We start from the raw sequence: 6,000 nt of genomic DNA on the forward strand, positions 1-6,000 counted from the left end.
AGGAAAAGAAGAGAAGACGATTCTCACTTTTGAGTTTGAACTTCTTGCCAGTCAGGGAGTGGTATCTTGGAGTCCATATTTATTTGAATTAAAGACAATCTAGAAATCAGTATTTCTTTAAACATCCTAATTTGAGAACTGTGATTCAAATTAGTATAAAACAGAAAGCCCTTGATTTGCCCGGTATCTGCAGCAACACCCATTTTTCTCCCCCTCGGCCAGTTACAAATTTGCTAATACAGTGGGAGTGTTCGCCAAAATTGTTGTGAAATTGGTAAACATATGACATCTATCAACTCTAACAAACACAGTGAATAAAATGTACGTGAAGAAAAAATCTTTTTGTGGGAAGAGGGCTTAGAGACAGAAGACTAAGATCACGAAATAACTGATTCTTGACTCCGTCCTTCCTAGCTTCCTCATTATCTCCAAGGGCATTTAATGTGAACTTGGATCTGGGGCAAAGGCCGCAGGAATCTACGTCACAGACAATATCACTTTCCTTTGCAAAACCAGTTTGACAGTTTTGACTAACATGTTTATGGGTTATTTTGACTGACCTGATTGTTTTGGTAAAGGCTATTTTAGAAGCCATATTTCACTCATTTATGTTGTCTGGGTTTCATGAATAAGAATGTATGCATAAGGAAGAAAAGCCAGTGTTTCCCCTGTGTTGCGTTTTGTTGAAATTTCTTAAAAAGGAGAAAAAGGAAAATACATGATTGAACAAGTCTAGTATTTGTGAATATTTTCTGTAGTGAATGAATTGAACAGTTAATTTGAAAATAAGCATTGGCTTGCTGATGGGTGTTTCCAAGAATTATGATGAGGTATTCAGACCTATATGTGGTGCGTATGTGTGTATTTGAGCATATTTGCGTGCGTGTGGGTGCATGTGTGTTTGTGTGTGTGTTTGTGTGTGTGTGTAAATACTTCTCGCTTTGCTTTCCAGCCCTGTGGTGGTGAGGAGGAGTCAGGAAGATCTCAGCAAGTTCCCTGAACTTCTCCTTTCCACTCTGTGTGGTTTCATTTTAAGCAAACACATGTGTAGAACAGAGCGGTATTTTTCTAAACATCCCCCATCTTGTTTGGGCTCCTAAATACAGTTTTTTGAAATCACAACAATTTGGATATAGAAATGGGTTTGAGATTGTTTTAGAAAAGAAAGGTAGTAAGTGCAGAGCCTCACTAAAAGAGAAAGATTTTTCAAAGCAATCAAGAAAGGAACCTGCAGGGAGACTTAAAAGTGAGAGAAGGGGGCTTTGATGAGGCCCCAGAAAGCTTTCCTGCAAATGAAGAACAACTAAATGAGCCATTTATAGGCAAACAACTGGAGAGCTGAAGGAAAAAGAAGGGACTTTTTTTGTTTGTTTGTTTAGTCCAAATAATATGGATAGTGCTAAGTTTGGCAGTAGCAGAACTGAAAACCAGTAAGACTCTTAATTCCTATTTCTAAACCTTTTTGGGGTGGGGGAGGGGAGGAAGAGAGCAAGTGGAAGATTCCAGGAAAGATGTCTGGGTACTCACTCTGACAAATCAGAAGTCTTCCCAAAGTAGATTGTTGGGTTCTTTTTTGCCTTCCTTCCCCCAGCAATCCAGTCATTCCTATGACCTCAACTTTATCAAAGCTTTGGGAAAAAACAAGTATTGGAGGCTTTGTGTGAAGTAAATTCTCCTCAAGTCAATGGCCCTTCCTATTAAACAGTCAAATATGTGTCTGCATAGACTGCCATATGCAAAAATGTAGAAAAAAAATAAGCAGCCAAAACTAAGACATGGTCTTCTGTGGAGAACAATACCTTTCATAGAGTTGACCTCATATTTTCACATATTAAGGTGATAAAGTAGTTTAAGTAGAGGAGCACAATCAAGTCTAGAAGGAGCAGAGGGAAATTGGAAGCAGAAAGTCTTGGTTGTCTCTTAAGAAGTCATTGTTATTTCATCTGTGGTAATGAGGCCTGGGCCATCTGCACCTGACTTACCCCAGCCCCTCCTCGAATGCTTCTAATGACAGGGGATAGGAAGCATTCTGTTGGAGGTCAGAAGAGAGATGAAGACATTCTGACCCACCTCACCTGACTATGGCAAGAAAAGAGCACTCTTGGTTCACATAAGTTCATTCTTGTCACAGAGTGTGGAGAAAATTACCTCAGAACCAAGCGCTGGGCCTCCAAAGGGCCATAAATTCAGGATAGGAGTTGATTCCGGAAGGCAATGAATTCTTTCTCTATTAATTTGTATTCTTTAAGACAGCCCACAATAAAATGGTTGTTAGCAGCAAGATGAGTGGATCCAAAAAGTAGCGTGGGTGGGAATAAAGGGTTCCCTCTTTGGTTTCAGTCAACTATAAGCAGATGAGGAAAGAGTTGTCAGAAAAAAGTACACATAGGAAGATCATACACACACACACACACACACACACACACACACACGAAGAAAGAAAGAAACTTGAACATTATATTAGATACCCAGCTTAAAAGATAACCTCCCAGGGCCCATCCAACCTCACCAAAATAAAATCAGAAGTCTTATTTATTGCTTTCAATGAAAATGGCAGCATTTATAATTACCATACGATGCAGTGACCCAATTTCCCCACACAACCAGAATGTTGATTTTAAAAGGCAACAGTGTCAGAGAGAAATGAATTCTGCACAAATCAGTCAAGATTTCGTGCACCATTTCTATAGCAACTAGAAGCAGAAGAATTACAAGGCTTAGTGACAGGAGATTCTGAGTAGGAAAATGCAAACCACTTCAGGTTGTTTATTCAGTTCTATAAAATAATAAAAGCTGTTAATCTCATTGGACTTCCTAAATGAGACTTTTGGAAAGTCCTTCACAGTTTTTATCCATATTATAAGCAATGAGCTCCCAGCCTGGCACTCTTGAACATCTCAATGCTCAGAGGCAATGATGGGCCCTCAGGGCAGACAGTGTTTCAAAAAGCCTGATGAAAATAATGCCTTTATCTGTATAGCCCTGAGCTCTGAACCCGTGCAATCCAGTATCTGCATGGAACCAAAGTCACAAAAAGCACAGTACCAAAAAATAATAATAATAAAATAGCAAAATAATAATAATAATAATAATAATAATAATAATGCAACAGGAGTTGCAATCTTTACCCAAGAGGCTTAAGCAATATTGATAATCCCCTCATTTCCTCCCCTCTCCCCTCTGGGCTTTTTCTGCCTTTCACCACCCGAGGCTTTCCCGCAGGAGGAGGCCTCTCCAGTGCGCCCTCTGCTGGCTGCCCTGGGGAATTTTTCTCTCTGACACCCACTTCCTACTCTCTCCAGGTTTCCAGCAGCTGGTGTTTTTTTTTTTTTAAATGACGCTGTCTCTAACTTCTTTCGTGACTCTCTTCTTCCCTTTTTTGCTTCTCAGTTCTTGTCTGGCCGTCCATGTCCCCATTTTCTGACTCACACGAGTGTAGGAAGGAGCACTCTGCTCAGAGATGGAAATACGTGCCAACAGGGACGGCCCTGAACTCCTTTCATTTGTTGAGTGGAAACATAAACATTAGTAAGTTGGGCATTTTCCAATAGCAGGATCATGTCTGCAGCGGAATCTCATTCGCTAATGAAGGGCTGGGGCACTTAACCCTGCTTGGTTGACATTCTCCTTAACCATTCTTCCCTTAGAGGCGGCCCTGTGGTACCTTCAGGGACTCTCTATGGCTTCGCCACACATTGTTGAAAAAACACCATAGCTGTTACTTTCCCTGCCGCTGGTTTGGCCTTGTCCCACTGAGTATCTTTTCAGGTGTGTGCGCTGTATTTTTCCAACCAGGCTGTGTCCCCTTTGGAGGTAGGAGACCAGGACTCAGGAGTCTTCCATGGCACATTACAAGATGCTAGGAGGTCAGCTGGCATTTTATAGATACCATAGTGTTGATGATAGCAGAGATCACAGCACCTAACTTTTCTAGCAAATCTATTTTTTCCTAGCAGAGGGCATTTCTTGAGAGTATGCCAAAGGGGCCTTGGCTCTATAAAATATTCTGCAGTAAAAGTATTCTGTGCAGATTATTGGGAAAGGCTCCACCTACTTATACCCCTTTGGAGATTCATGATACTGGTTGGCCAATAGTTTAACTTGTTTAACCCGACATAGCCCACACTTACTTGGTCACCAAACTCTCCACTCTCTCTCAAATCACCCTTCAATATCCCCTGGTTGAACATGGATCTCCCTAGGATGCCTGGCTTAGAATCACATAATCAGCCAGGAGACGAGCCTCCCCTTTTCTTGGGGCACCTGGGTGGCTCAGTGGGTTAAGCCTCTGCCTTTGGCTCAGGTCATGATCTCAGGATCCTGGGATCGAGCCCCATGTCGGGCTCTCTCTTCGGCAGGGAGCCTGCTTCTCCCTCTCTTTCTGCCTACTTGTGATCTCTCTCTCTCTGTCATATAAGTAAATAAAATCTTAAAAAAAAAAATCCTTTTCTTGTGGCTTTTCTCTTTCCTAGTTTATCTTTTCTTCTTAACAAAAATTAACTCTTTAATCAGGTATGAAGAGGAACAATGGAAGCACAAGGGGTAAAAAAAAAAAAAATATTACTTTAGAATTTTCCTTTTATGCCATCTGCAGTGCGTTTAATCCTGGCAGCTTTTGTTTGGTCCATTTTCCCCTTGTGTAGGTCAGGCTTGAAGTGATACATGCTTTTTGTTTTCTCTGGACACCAATCAGAGAAAGTTTCTTTCAACATCTGGTATTGCTTAAAAGCTTAAAAAAAAGGCGGGGGGGGGGGATCAAAAAACACTTCATGAAAAAGCTATTGTAGGCAGGGAAATGAGGGCTTGGTGTTCTCACAAAGGAAGGAACACTTAAGGAAAATTGAAAAAAAGAAACCAAACAAACTGGAAATCTGATTGCAGCAGCTATTTCTTTCCATTAACAGTTTATTATCTGCAGCGTATATAAAATGACCCACAACAAAACTCTGTGCCTTCCTCAAAAGCTCTCAGACATGCACATGAAAAGGACAGCCCTGGGGAGAAATATATGAATGCTGCATTGAATTATGTTAAATGGGTCATGGCTAGCCACTAAGAGGACATTTCTTAAGAAGGCAAATAATCACTCATTCAAGAGTCATCCCAAAGTAGGGGGGGGGGGAAAGTGAAGAAGTGACACACAAGTGATGATCACAGGCAAAGTGTCCTGTTCCAAGAGATGTTTCCCTCCTGGACAAAGTTCCTGGAGATACCGCTGAACATTCCAGGGAAGACCTCACGTTTCATGGAGGCCAGGAAAGAGCGATGCAAAACAAACAAACAAAAAACAACAAAAAAACAAACAAAAAACCATGTTTTCATTCACACTTTCAGGAAACATTTTTTAGTCCTGATACATCAGGGAACAGATAGAAATATGGAAAGTGGCATGGTTTCTACCCTCTAGGAGTTTAAAGCTTAGGGAGAAATAGAGACACGTGCATGGATAATTCTGATATCATGTAGGATGTGATGAGTGCTATGAGAGAGTTACAAATTGGTATGAAGTTTAGTGGAGGATCCTTTTTAAAAAATCTTTCCTTTTACAGTGAATTTTCTAGAATTTCTGTGCAAGGCACTATTTGGGACGGAGGTAAATAAGCTGACCTCCATTGGTCACAGTTTTAATGATCTTAAACTATTCACCTTCAAAAACAAGTGTGCACAAACTATGGCCTGCAGGTCATATCTGGCCCATGGCTTGGTTTTGAAAATAAAGTTTTATTGGAAAAGAAGCATGTCCGTTTCTTTACATATTGTCTGTGGCTGCTTTTGAATTGTAACAGTGAGGTTGAGTAGTTGCAAAAGACACAGTATAGCACCCAAAACCAAAGCTATTTACCATCTGGCTGTTACTGAACCCTGTATTAGAAGACAATCGGTAATAATAGTCATGTGATAAGAGTCTTTCCTATAAAATTCGTGTACGAAATAATCCTGACCCAGACATAGGGTGATTTTTCTCATTTCAATGTGACATTAGGAATTACACCTCTGCAT

This window comes from Mustela nigripes, chromosome 4, assembly GCF_022355385.1.
Source record: "Mustela nigripes isolate SB6536 chromosome 4, MUSNIG.SB6536, whole genome shotgun sequence".
In the NCBI taxonomy this organism is placed as follows: domain Eukaryota; kingdom Metazoa; phylum Chordata; class Mammalia; order Carnivora; family Mustelidae; genus Mustela; species Mustela nigripes.